Source organism: Hyla sarda, chromosome 2 (genome assembly GCF_029499605.1).
Source record: "Hyla sarda isolate aHylSar1 chromosome 2, aHylSar1.hap1, whole genome shotgun sequence".
Taxonomy (NCBI): Eukaryota; Metazoa; Chordata; class Amphibia; order Anura; family Hylidae; genus Hyla; species Hyla sarda.
Window position 1 is genome coordinate 165,744,690 of NC_079190.1, and position 13,265 is coordinate 165,757,954.

The 13,265-nt window shown below is 42.6% G+C and overlaps 1 long non-coding RNA gene across 1 annotated transcript in view; it reads right to left on the minus strand.

Moving 5' to 3' along the window:
* The window catches only part of LOC130357754 (uncharacterized), an 82,232-nt gene extending 69,838 nt beyond the window's left edge, over nucleotides 1–12,394 (minus strand). The window contains exon 1 of the long non-coding RNA XR_008889245.1: nucleotides 12,237–12,394. This is a non-coding gene — a long non-coding RNA (uncharacterized LOC130357754). The remainder of the gene's footprint in view (nucleotides 1–12,236) is intronic.
* Nucleotides 12,395–13,265: the final 871 nt, after the last annotated feature.

Here is a 13,265-nt window from a genome sequence, read left to right on the forward strand (position 1 = left end):
CAGCCCACTGTTCCAAAGGTCAGTCAACACCAGTAAATGCTCACTAAACCCTTATTACATTCCGTGAAGGGTGTCGTTTTCCAAATGGGGTCACATGTGGGGGGTCCACTGTTCTGGCACCACAGGGGGCTTTGTAAACGCACATGGCCCCTAACTTCCATTCAACCGAATTTTCCCTCCAAAAGCTCAATGGCGCTCCTTCCCTTCTGAACATTGTAGCAGAGCACTTGACATCCACATATGGGGCATTTCCATACTCAGAAGAAATGGTGTTACAAGTTTTTGGGGGGCTTTTTCTCCTATTATCCCTTGTGAAAATATAAAATTTGGGGTAACACCAGCATTTTATATAAAAAAATAAAATTTTGCATTTTCACGTCCAACTTTAACAAAAGTTTGTCAATCACCTGTGGGGTGTTAAGGCTCACTGTACCCCTTGTTAAGTTCCTTGAGGGGTGTAGTTTCCCAAATAGTGTGACATGTGTTTTTATTTTTTATTTGCCGTTTAGGCAGCATGGGGGCTTCCTAAATCCGACATGTCCCCCAAAAATCATTTCAGCAATATTCACTCTCCAAAAGCCCAATATCGCTCCTTCCCTTCTGAACCCTCTAGCGCGCCCAAAGAACACTTTATAGCCACATATGAGGTATTTCCTTACTCGAGAAAAATGGGGTTATAAATTTTGAGGATCATTTTCTCCTATTACACCTTGCGAAAATGAAAAGTTTGGGGTAACACCAGCATTTTAGTGTTAAAAATCATTTTTTTCATTTTCACGTCCCACTTTAACGAAAGTTCGTCAATCACCTGTGGGGTATTAAGGCTTACTTTACCCCTCACTTTATGTTCCTTGAGGGGTGTACTTTCCAAAATAGTGTGCCATGTGTTTTTTTTCCTGTTCTGGCACCATGGGGGCTTCCTAAATGTGACATGCCCCCCAAAAACCATGACAGCAAAATTTATTCTCTAAAATCCCATTGTCGCTCCTTCCCTTCTGAGGCCTGTAGTGCTCTCACGGAGAATTTAACATCCACATATGAGGTGTTTCTTTACTCGAGAGAAATTGATTTACAAGTTTTGTTGGACTTTTTCACCTGTTACCCCTTGTAAAAATGAAACAAATGGGGCTACAAGAATATGTTAGTGTAAAAAATTGAGATTTTTTTCCCTCACTTTGCTGCTATTCCTGTGAAACACCTAAAGAGTTAACAAACTTTCTGAATGTCATTTTGAATACTTTGAGGGGTGAAGTTTTCATAAGGGAGTCCATTATAGGGGATTTCTAACATAAAGACCCTCAAATTCACTTAAAAACTGAACTGGTCCCTGAAAAATTCTCATTTTGAAATTTTTGTGAAAAGATGTAAAATTGCTGCTATATTTTGAAGCCCTCTGATGTCTTCAAAAAGTAAAAACATGTCAACTTTATGATGCCAACATAAAGAAGACATATTGTATATGTGAATCAGTGTATAATTTATTTGTTATGTCTATTTTCCTTACAAGCAGAGAGTTTCAACGTTAGAAAAATGCAAAATTTTGACATTTTTCCCAAAAATTTGGAATTTTTCATGAAGAAATGTAGCAAGTATCGACAAAAATTTACCACTAACATAAAGTAGAATATGTCACGAAAATACTATCTCGGAATCAAATATATAAGTAAAAGCATCCCAGAGTTATTAATGAATAAAATGAGGTCAGATTTCTAAAAAAGTTGCTCCCGTCCTTGGGGTCAAAATGGGCTCCATCCCCAAGGGGTTAATACTGTCATATAATGCAAATGATGTTGCAGAAACAAACTTGAGAAAAACATGGAATGAGACCCACCAGAACCTGGATGGTGTGAACCAGCAGGTAAATTTAGATTTAAAAAAGAAAAAAAAGAAAAATTTAAAAAAGCACTGGCAGGTGGTTGCAGCAGGAGGCCCGGGCCCTCTAGGAACTGACTGTATTCCCCTGACAGCGGCCCTGCGTGCACAAGGGAGAATGATGTGTCTCTAGCACAGCATCAAGTATGGATGCATCTTTCCTGAAAGTCAAAAACTGATCCACAAAATTGCTTTAAAACATGATAAGGGATTGTCGGTAGGACTGTATAGGGGTGTATAGGTAGCAGTTGCACCCAGGCCCTTGTGCCTGTGGGGACCCCAGGACCCCTTAACTACATAAGAAGACTACCAACCCTACCTCTCCCCCCCCACCCCCCCCAAAGAAAGAACCATCCCTCTGTATACAGCTGTTTAAACTCTTGGGTTAATTGTACATGGCAGGGTCCTACCCTGCAGGAGCTACATCAAAGGCCTTACCCAACCAACCAGTACCCTCCAATAGGTGGCACTAGAAATACAGATTTCATCCTTATGGAGGATAACCAATTTACATATGTAACAGAGGCCTACAGCTGAGATGACTGCGGAAATTATATTATATCTAAGGGAAACGCTACAGGCAAAACATGTTCAAAGAACAGCTGAGGCTGGCCGTATGCATCAGCCACAACATAGCTAATACAAGTCCCATGGGATTGTTTGTATGAATAATTCTGCCTGTAACTTGCAAAAAAAAATAAAAAATAATGTGCAATAATGTAACTTGCAAAAAACTAAAATTATGCCATGTAATAGTTTTTTTTAGCTGACACAAGCATAAAAATCAGATGTGGCTGATCATGTGTTTGGCAAACAGTAGTCTGCTGTCGGCCATTGTAAACGATAGTTTGCTTGACATTTGCAGACTAAGGTCAGGCAGAATTGTCCATTTGGTTCTACCATTATCTCATGTTTATATGCATCTTAAAGGGGTTATCCAGGGATAAAAACTTTTTTTATATATCAACTGGCTCCAGAAAGTTAAACAGATTTGTAAATTAGTACGAGAAAGGAAAAAAGGTGACTGGTTCTCTAGGTCTATGGGGATTACTGTAGTGGTTTTCTGGTGAGATTGGGTGGTGGAGTGGTAGGGTGTTGTCAGTGTGTCTGTATATATGGGATGATGGTTATGGTAGTGTGTTATATATTGTGAATGTGATATGTATGGTGATGAATGTACTAGAGTGTATGGCGGTGTATGAGATGCGTTGAAAATGTATGACAGTGTGTGTGAGTGTGTGTGTATGATGTGTGTATGGCTGAGGCGTGTATGTTAGTGTAGCTGTGATAGAGGTTAGGTGTGATGGATGAATGTGAAGAGGACAAAGAGGAAAAAAATATATATATAATAATAAATAAATAAAAAAAAAAAAAAAAAAAAAAAAGGTGGAGAGAGAAAGAAGGAAAAGTGGAATGGTTTGTACTTGGATGCTTAAACAATTTATTTGTTATAAAATGACATACAATATATGGAAAAAGTACTGGGCCCTAGCACTTATGTTTTCCAATACACAATAAAAAATAATAATCAATATAAAACAAATTAATAAATATAGTACTACACTGATAATACCAAGTCAAATAATTATACCCTAGAGTCAGTATTCAATAGCCATAAAGTCAATAGTTCAAAGCACTGGACAGAAGCTCTGCTTCTCAAGTAACTGATGTTAATATTCACGTATATTGGCCAGTATTTCCCACTGGACCATGTACCCAATTGGCCAATGCACAGTATCGGTGCTGCGACCGAAAATAAGTTAGTAAGTTATCCACGGTACTGCGACCGTACTTATGCAGTGTCTTTAATGCACAGGTGAAATAAACAATCAATTGTAAAGTGAAACAAAGTTATGGATATAGCGGTACTGCGACCGTGGGGACAATCTCGTCCCGTAGAAACACTGTATCCGATAAAGCAATATTGCGGCTGTCATATGAGAAGGATACAAGCCTGTAGTAGTATAGCTGTTGGCGGTGCTGCGACCGTGCTGGATACAGCAGAGCGGGAAAGCCGCAGCATGTGCTGCGGTCCCGTGGTGGGATAGACAGAGGAGGCTCCAGCAGTTGCAAATATAAGTAAGCAGATAAGGGGGAGAAGATGTCAGGTACTATGTACCGCTCACCCGGTGCTTCCTGTAGCTTCTGCGGTGTCCGTCCTCGCTGCAGGTGAAGAAATTATGCTGTACCGGCTTGCGGTGACCATTTTAGATTTGTCTGTTAAATTTAGGTTTGTCTGTTAAAAATGGATTTAAGGCTTTGTCTTGTTGTAGCAATTCCCAATGTCTCTTTACTTCCTATTCTCTTTGCCTACTGTTTTCCACCATTTCTCTATCCTGAGCCTGGATCCATGCCGGTTTTTCCAAAATTGGATCCGCCTCCCTGTTTTTTCTGTTTCCCTGTTTCCCTCCCAATTTTTTATTTTTTTTGTGTATCTTTACTTCCTATTCTCTTTGCCTACTGTTTCCCACCATTTCTCTATCCTGAGCCTGGATCCATGTCGGTTTTTCCAAAATTGGATCCGCCTCCCTGTTTTTTCTGTTTCCCTCCAAAATTGTACTTGGACTGTATTTAAGGCCCATCATGGCAGCAGATCATTAGACTACTGAGGATGGACCTAGCAGGTCCGAAACGCGTCTAGTCCTAGCATAACAAGTCAAGCACTACTACTCTCAAGCACTGCAACAACTAATCTAACCCTGAGGCTAAGCACAGACCAAGGAAAACATCCAAGCACGCACGGGACCACACACACGCCCATCACCACCAGCTCTGGTCACCGCTGGCCGGTACAGCATAATTTCTTCACCTGCAGAGAGGGCGGACACCGCAGAAGCTACAGGAAGCACCGGGTGAGCGGTACATAGTACCTGACATCTTCTCCCCCTTATCTGCTTACCTATATTTGCAACTGCTGGAGCCTCCTCTGTCTGTCCCACCACGGGACCGCAGCACATGCTGCGGCTTTCCCGCTCTGCTGTATCCAGCACGGTCGCAGCACCGCCAACAGCTATACTACTACAGGCTTGAATCCTTCTCATATGACAGCCGCAATATTGCTTTACTGGATACAGTGTTTCTACGGGACGAGATTGTCCCCACGGTCGCAGTACCGCTATATCCATAACTTTGTTTCACTTTACAATTGATTGTTTATTTCACCTGTGCATTAAAGACACTGCATAAGTACGGTCGCAGTACGGTGGATAACTTACTAACTTCTTTTCGGTCGCAGCACCGATACTGTACATTGGCCAATTGGGTACATGGTCCAGTGGGACATACTGGACAATATACGTGAATATTAACATCAGTTACTTGAGAAGCAGAGCTTCTGTCCAGTGCTTTAAACTATTGACTTTATGGCTATTGAATACTGACTCTAGGGTATAATTATTTGACTTGGTATTATCAGTGTAGTACTATATTTATTAATTTGTTTTTTATTGATTATTATTTTTTATTGTGTATTGGAAAACATAAGTGCTAGGGCACAGTACTTTTTTAATTTATTTATTTTTTAATTTATTTTTTATTATTATATTTTTTATTTATTTATTTATTTTTTTTTTTCCTCTTTGTCCTCTTCACATTCATCCATCACACCTAACCTCTATCACAGCTACACTAACATACACGCCTCAGCCATACACACATCATACACACACACTCACACACACTGTCATACATTTTCAACGCATCTCATACACCGCCATACACTCTAGTACATTCATCACCATACATATCACATTCACAATATATAACACACTACCATAACCATCATCCCATATATACAGACACACTGACAACACCCTACCACTCCACCACCCAATCTCACCAGAAAACCACTACAGTAATCCCCATAGACCTAGAGAACCAGTCACCTTTTTTCCTTTCTCGTACTAATTGCCATTTGGGTATATAAGAGATTATACCTTGACTGAAGTTCTCAGTCACCACAAACAGATAGAGTACATCTCACAAACCTATTTTTTCTTTACCTAGATTTGTAAATTACTTCTATTAAAAAATCTTAATCCTTTCCGTACTTATGAGCTGCTGAAGTTGAGTTTTTCTTTTCTGTCTAAGTGCCCTCTGATAACACGTATCTCGGGTGCTGTCCAGAGTAGAAGCAAATTCCCATAGCAAACCTCTTCTGCTCTGTACAGTTCCCGAGACAACCAGAGATGTCAGCAGACAGCACTGTTGTCATACAGAAAAGAACAATTCAACTTCAGCAGCTGACAATTATTGGAAGGATTAAGATTTTTTAATGGAAGTAATTTACAAATCTGTTTAACTTTCTGGAGCCAGTTGATATATATAAAAAAGTTTTTTCCTGGAATCCCCCTTTAACATGCAACTGTCACCTTCCAACAAGGTACAGAGGTGCAGGCCCCCTTATACTTAGGGCATGGGAAGATTAAACATACGGTACCTTCTTTTTTTTTGCCTGCAGTTGCAAAGTTATATCCGCGGCTATATATAAGAAAGATGTGGAGCACTCACCTGGGATGTGTATCAGGGGCTTCTTTATTGTTGTTCAAGACAGTCGGGTTCACATGCAGGGGAGCAGAAGGATCAGACGACATGGGGTATGAGAGTTGGCGACAGTTATATCTGCGGATGTTTTGTATTTCGACCAGTTTTAGGGGCAAGCTGTGTCACAGAGGCACCTGAGCAAACGTGCCCCTGCAAGAGTCGGTTGGCTTCTCTCACTGTTTGGCCAAAGTACAAGACAGTGCAGATATAAGTTTACAAGGAAACTAAGGTACTGTCTGTTTAATCTCTCTATGCCTTAACTAATGGTGCTGGCACCTCCATTCCTCATACGGAGGTGACAGTTGCACATTAAAAGTAAGGTCACACAATTATAATGCCTTATATTACTGTGCATTTGCTGCGGCATATTTTCCTACCCATTGAAGTCAATGGGTAGCAAAATCAACTGCAGAAAGTACTCAGCAAAATACAATGTGTGACCCTACCATAGGAGAGAATTCCTATGTCATCTATTATCAATATTACACGACCCCAATCCGAAGCAGTGGCAGCCATACCCCCTCCATATATGGGAGAGCTGTTCGGCTATCTTCAGCTCTCCCATAGAGATATATGGAGGAGACTTCGGGTGAGGTTTGTGACATGCCGCTCTGGGAGAGACCGGGGCTCCATATACAGGAGATTGCGGGGGGGGGGGGGGGGGGTTGGGGGCCACAGCGGTCAGACCCCTCACGGTCTAAAACTTATCCCCTATCCTGTCGGACCCCCGACGATCCCCTGCAAAAAGGGAATAAGTTTTATGATACTGTATAACTCCTTCACTTTCAGAGAGCATACTATATATTATAATTTATTTTAGGGGCACAGTGTGTGTTAAAATGAATAGTGTACGTTACAATGAATTTTCGGGGCACGGTGCTCAGCACAGGGTATAGCAGTTTCATATTTAGAAGTTACAGAGCTTTTCTTGGTATACAGGGTAAGGATCTCTTGCAAAAGTGAGAAGCAAAAAATGTCTGTGTGGTGAGGGTGTGATGATGTAGAGCAGATGGAATTACCCTAGGGGCAGATGGCATTAACCCCTTGTGTTCGTGACGTCAGGGCCTGGTTTAACTGCTTCACCACCCAAAGGTAGGCCGTTGGATCCTGGGCTAGGCCCAGGGGCAAATAATGACTCAGATGCCAAGTTACGGAACAACGGCAGCTTTACTGAGTCAGACAGGTATAACAGTCTTTACAGTTTGGCTAGGCCCATGGAGGTGACCAGTAACTTCAGAGACCTCAGGGCTTGCTGGGACTTATGGTGGACTTGGACAATTTGATGAAAAGCCACGCTGACTTAATATAAATTGACTTTGACTGACTAGACTGGGACTGACTATGACTTCTTTTGTAGCTTACTAGGCTTGGACTTGGACCTGGGGGGTAGTGGTAGACTTTGGGCCTCCTCTGAACTCCAGAAACACTCCTAGGACTTGTCATCCCTGCAACTCAGCTAAGCAGGAAAAGAGCACAAGAGACTGAGCAAGCTCCACCAAGGGCTTATATGGGGAGACTCTGGAGGGGTCCCATAGGTCACCCTCCAGACAGCAACATTACTTAAAGGCATAACCCATTTTATGTACAATAAACTGGATAAAATAGGCACTTAAAGGGGTACTCCGGTGAAAACCTTTTTTCTTTTAAATCAACTGGTGCCAGAAAGTTAAACAGATTTCTAAATTACTTCTATTAAAAAATCTTAATCCTTCCTGTACTTATTAGCTGCTGAATACTACAGAGGAAATTCTTTTCTTTTTGGAATTCTCTCTGATGACATCACGAGCACAGTGCTCTTTGCTGACGTCATTATAATAATAACGCTTTATTTATTGTTGTCCTTAGTGGGATTTGAACCCAAGTCCCCAGCACTGCAAGGCAGCAGTGCTAACCACTGAGCCACCATGCTGCCCTTAGCATACATCTGCTATGCACAGTTGCCAAAATGGACAGAGATGTCAGTAGAGAGCACTGTGCTCGTGATGTCATCAGTGTTCCAAAAAGAAAGGAATTTCCTCCGTAGCATTCAGCAGCTAATAAGTACTTGAAGGATTAAGATTTTTTAATAGAAGTCATTTACAAATATGTTTAACTTTCTGGCACCAGTTGATTTAAAAGAAAAAAGGTTTTCACCGGAGTACCCCTTTAAAGGGGTATTCCGGTGGAAAATATTTTTCATTTAATCAACCGGTGCCAGAAAGTTAAACAGATTTGTAAATTACTTCTACTAAAAAATCTTTTTCCTTCCAGTACTTATTAGTGGCTGTACAGTGCATAGTGAAAGTATTCGGCCCCCTTGAACTTTTGGACCTTTTGCCACATTTCAGGCTTCAAACATAAAGATATAAAACTGTAATTTTTTGTGTAGAATCAACAAGTGGGACCCAATCATGAAGTAGAACAAAATTTATTGGATATTTCAAACTTTTTTCACAAATAAAAAACTGAAAAATTGGGCATGCAAAATTTTTCAGCCCCCTTAAGTTACCGTATTTATCGGGGTATACCACGCACCGGCCTATAACACGCACCCTCATTTTACCAAGGAAATTTGGGTAAAAAAAGTTTTTTACCGAAATATCCATGGTAAAATGAGGGTGCGTGTGTATACCCCGATACACCCCCAGGAAAGGCAGGGGGAGAGAGGCCGTCGCTGCCCGCTTCTCTCCCCCTGCCTTTCCTGGGGTCTAGAGCCCTGCTGCCGGCCCTTCTCTCCCCCTGGCTATCGGCGCCGCTGCCCGTTCTGTCCCAATGACTATCGGTGCCGGCGCCCCATTGCCGGCGCCGATAGCCAGGGGGAGAGAAGGGGCAGCGGCACCCATTGCCCGCGCCGCTGCCCCATTGCCTCCCCCATCCCCGGTTGCATAATTGACTGTTGCTGGGGTCGGGTCCGCGCTGCTTCAGGCCTCCGGTGTGCGTCCCCTGCGTCGTTGCTATGCACTGCATGGCGCGGCGCACTGACGTCATGCGCCACGCCGTGCAGCGCATAGCAACGACGCAGGGGACGCACACCGGAGGCCTGAAGCAGCGCGGACCCGACCCCGGCAACAGGTAATTATGCAACCGGGGATGGGGGGAGGCAACAGGGCAGCGGCGCCGGCAATGGGTGCCGCTGCCCCTTCTCTCCCCCTGGCTGTCGGCGCCGCTTCTCTCCCCCTCGCTATCAGCGCCGGCAATGGGGCGCCGGCACCGATAGTCAGGGGGACAGAACGGGCAGCGGCACCGATAGCCAGGGGGAGAGAAGGGCCGGCAGCAGGGCTCTAGACCCCAGGAAAGGCAGGGGGAGAGAAGCAGGCAGCGACAGCCTCTCTCCCGCTGCCTTTCCTGGGGGTGTATCGGCGTATAACGCGCACATAGACTTTAGGCTAAAAATGTTAGCCTAAAAAGTGCGTGTTATACGCCGATAAATACGGTAATACTTTGTAGCACCACCTTTTGCTGTGATTGCAGCTGTAAATCACTTGGGGTATGTCTCTATCAGTTTTGCACATCCAAAGACTTAAATTTTTGCCCATTCCTCCTTACAAAACAGCTCGTGCTCAGTGAGGTTGGATGGAGAGCTTTTGTGAGCTTTTGCTTTCAGCTTTTGTGAGCTTTTGCTTTCAGTTCTTTCCACAGATTCTTGATTGGATACAGGTCTGGACTTTGACTTGGCCATTCTAAAACCTGGATATGTTTATTTGTGCACCATTCCATTGTAGATTTTGATTTATGTTTTGGATCATTGTCTTGTTGGAAGACAAATCTCTTTCCCAGTCTCAGGTCTTTTGCAGACTCCATCAGGTTTTCTTCCAGAATGGTCCTGTATTTGGCTCCATCCATCTTTCCATCAATTTTAACCAGATTCCTTGTCCCTGCTGAAGAAAAGCAGGCCCAAACCATGATGCTGCCACCACCATGTTTGACAGTGGGGATGGTGTGTTCAGGGTGATGAGCTGTGTTCAGGGTGATGAGCTCGATTTTGGTTTCATCTGACCAGAGCATCTTCTTCCACATGTTTGTCCAGAAACAAAGAGTATCGGGCACTACCTGTTGAGTGTGTGAACACGTAAGGATGATCTCCAGCTGGGTACGGTTCCCTAAGAAGAATGCAGCCAGGGTCCAGGTGCTAATACGTGTAGTAAACAGGTATAGAATATACAGAGATAAGTCCAAAGTACGGAGCACTCACCCAATTTGCTGTACCAGACTTCTTTATTCGTTTGGCAGAACAAAAAACGGGATTCAGTGGAGGGAGGGAGATGGTGAGACACGTGGGTAGCTAGTGGCGATGGGCCGTTATTGCGCCGGAGCGCTTCGTCAGGCCACATGTTTGGTGTGTCTCCCAGGTGGCTTGTGGCAAACTTTAAACGACACTTTTTACGGATATCTTTAAGAAATGGCTTTCTTCTTGCCACTCTTCCATAAAGGCCAGATTTGTGCAGTATACGACTGATTATTGTCCTATGGACAGAGTCTCCCTCCTCAGCTGTAGATCTCTGCAGTTCATCCAGACTGATCATGGGCCTCTTGGCTGCATCTCTGATCTGTCTTCTCCTTGTATGAGCTGAAAGTTTAGAGGGAAAGCCAGGTCTTCGTAGATTTGCAGTGGTCTGATACTCCTTCCATTTCAATATCATTGCTTGCACAGTGCTCCTTGGGATGTTTAAAGCTTGGGAAATCTTTTTGTATCCAAATCCGGCTTTACACTTCTCCACAACAGTATCTCGGACCTGCCTGGTGAGTTCCTTGTTCTTCATGATGCTCTTTGCACTTTAAACAGACCTCTGAGACTATCACAGTGCAGGTGCATTTATACGGAGACTTGATTACACACAGGTGGATTCTATTTATCGTCATTAGTCATTTAGGTCAACATTGGATCATTCAGAGATCCTCACCGAACCTCTGTAAGAGAGTTTGCTGCACTGAAAATAAAGGGGCTGAATAATTTTGCACGCCCAATTTTTCAGTTTTTTATTTGTTAACAAAGTTTGAAATATCCAATACATTTTGTTCCACTTCATGATTGTGTCCCACTTGTTGTTGATTCTTCACAAAAAATTACAGTTTTATATCTTTATGTTTGAAGCCTGAAATGTGGCAAAAGGTCAAAAAGTTCAAGGGGGACGAATACTTTCACTATGCACTGTATATTACAGAGAAAGTTCTTTTGTTTTTGGAATTTTTTTTCTGTCCACAGTGCTCTCTGCTGACACATTTGTCTGTATCAGGAACTGTCCAGAGCAGCATAGGTTTGCTATGTGGATTTTCTCCTGTTCTGGACAGTTCCTAATACGGACAGAGGTGTCAGCAGAGAGCACTGTGGACAGACAGTGGACAGAAAAAAAAATTCAAAAACAAAATAACTTTCTCTGTAGTATATAGCAGATAATAAGTACTGGAAGGATAAAGATTTTTTAATAGAAGTAATTTACAAATCTGTTTAACTTTCTGGCACCAGTTAAAAAAAAAAACATGTTTTCCACCAGAGTACCCCTTTAAGGGAATATACATAGGGCACAGGTGAAGAGGGGCCCAGGGGTCACTGGATGGACTATGCCTGACAGGGCAGAAAGGGTACTGGGGTGCAACTGCTGTACTGGGCCACCACAAACTTCCCCTCTTCACAAAACAGCCGTCCTTGGTGCCCAGTCCTGGAGGACGGATGACAGGTAGTGGCCACTGAGGCCTGGAGAAAACACAAACAGTTCCTGGGGCATTTGGAGAATGTCCTTCACAGGGCTGGTGAACAAATAACTGGGGAAGAGTCCATTGTGCATTGCTCTTAACGTCCATACATTCTCAATGCACGTCAGTTATAATCTCAGTGCCTTACCTACCTCTCTATGTTTTATTCTAGATTATTATCCTTAACAGAACTGTCCAGACCTCTGTCACCTATAATACACAACCATTGAAGATTACTACATGTACGCACTTTCTCAAGCTTCAATACATGTGATGACACTAAGTAACCGTGTGTAGGGTCTTTAGTAACCCTTCTCCTAGTATTCCTTTTGAATCCCTGAGGAGCTACCTGTATGAACACAGAGTAGCGAAACACGTTGGATTTCTGGTCTCACCCACATGTACATATAAATATCTGTAACCATACTGTACGGACACCTGCCCGTGTCTGGCATCTGCATACTATATCACACCCCTGGTTAATCCCACGGGTGTTGCCACATTGTACCTAACACATGTTTGATTATTGTGTAAGCGATCTGTACGATTTATGTCTAACCCCCTACTATAGCTCCTTAAGGACCAGGCCATTTTACACCTTAGAACCAGTGCATTTTTTGCAATTCTGACCACTGTCACTTTAAACATTAATAACTCTGAAATACTTTTACTTATCATTCTGATTCCGAGATTGTGGTAACTTGCATCCTTTCTTGGTGAAAAATCCCAAAATTTTATGAAAAATTTGAACATTTTGCATTTTTCTAACTTTGAAGCTCTCTGCTTGTAAGGAAAATGGATACACCAAATTATTTTTTTTTATTCACATATACAATATGTCTACTTTATGATTGCATCATAAAATTGACGAGTTTTTCTTTTGGAAGACATCAGAGGGCTTCAAAGTTCAGCAGCAATTTTCCAATTTTTCACAAAATTTTGATACTCGCTTTTTTTCAGGGACCAGTTCAAGTTGGAAGGGGATTTGAAGGGTCTTCATATTAGAAATACCCCACAAATGACCCCATTAATCTGTACTACCCAAAGTATTCAAAATGACATTCAGTCAGCATGTTAACCCTTTAGGTGTTTCACAGGAATAGCAGCAAAGTGAAGGAGAGAATTCACAATCTTCATTTTTTACACTCGCATGTTCTTGTAGACCCAATTTTTGAATTTTT